Source organism: Octopus bimaculoides, chromosome 2, assembly GCF_001194135.2.
Source record: "Octopus bimaculoides isolate UCB-OBI-ISO-001 chromosome 2, ASM119413v2, whole genome shotgun sequence".
In the NCBI taxonomy this organism is placed as follows: domain Eukaryota; kingdom Metazoa; phylum Mollusca; class Cephalopoda; order Octopoda; family Octopodidae; genus Octopus; species Octopus bimaculoides.
The window spans coordinates 95,958,438-95,959,460 of NC_068982.1; the positions used below are offsets into that span (position 1 = coordinate 95,958,438).

Sequence of the window (1,023 nt, forward strand, 5' to 3'; positions counted from 1 at the left end):
CAAAAAAAAAAACAAAAAAACAGCATTTTAAAATTTTAATTTCCCCCACCCACAAATTCTTCAGTTTTCACTTTTTTCTTAAAAATTGAAACTTTACAAATGTTTTTTCTTTCTTTCAGAATCATAATCTCCGTATTTTTCTACGTATTTCGCAAAAAGAAAAAAATTCTGAAAAAAGTGAAAATTGAAGAATTTGGGGGGAAATTAAAATTTTTAAATGCGGGGTTTTTTTTTTTTTTTTGCAGAATCAGAAACTCCGTACTCGAAAATGGGAGATTCTGTAAAAAGAAAGAAAAAAAAGGACGAAAGGGAGTGCAGTCCACATTCTTTACGTCCGCCTACTGTCTCATTAGGTTTTTGGTGCTTCATAAAAGGACACTTATTCGTTTTTGTGTGTGTACTGAACGCTCTCGAACTCGTTTTATTATGTAATTGTTTGAGGACAATATTTGTTTGTAGATGTTTTGATCGTCAGCTTCAGAATTAGCCGGTTTTCTTTTTCTTTTCTTTTGGTCGGGAACTGATTAGGGTTGCGAGATTTACACTTGCAGTACTTACTTCAGTATATATTTACACACTTCAAATAAAATAAAATACACCCAAATAAGTTCCATGATTTAAAAAAAAGTAATGATCCACTCCACCTCACTTTTTTTTTTAGATTTTTAACTCTTTGATCTTATTAGTTTTTCATTCTCTTTTTGTCATTTCATTTCTTCTTTTCTAAATTAAAAAAAAATATTCATGCTACATGGCAGTGAAACATGGGCTGTAACTGCTGAGGACATACGTAAGCTCGCAAGGAATGAAGCCAGTATGCTCCGTTGGATGTGTAATGTCAATGTGAATACCCGTCAGAGTGTAAGTATCTTGAGAGAAAAGCTGAACATTAGAAGCATCAGTTGTGGCGTGCAAGAGAGACGATTGCGCTGGTATGGACATGTGGTGAGAATGGAGGAGGATAGCTGCGTGAAAAAGTGCCACACCCTAACAGTTGAGGGAACCCGTGGAAGAGGTAGGCCC

The 1,023-nt window shown here is 34.9% G+C and overlaps 1 protein-coding gene across 3 annotated transcripts in view; it reads left to right on the forward strand.

Annotated features, from left to right (window-relative positions):
* LOC106873212 (zinc finger protein OZF) overlaps nucleotides 1–1,023 on the forward strand; it is a 10,046-nt gene that overhangs the window by 4,639 nt on the left and 4,384 nt on the right. The window contains exon 1 of one of the 3 annotated variants that reach the window (XM_052978481.1): nucleotides 283–861. The exons of the other annotated variants lie outside the window; for them this stretch is intronic. The gene's annotated coding sequence lies outside the window, so the exon portion shown is untranslated. Of the gene's footprint in view, nucleotides 1–282; nucleotides 862–1,023 lie in introns of those variants that run through there. 3 annotated transcript variants of the gene reach the window in all.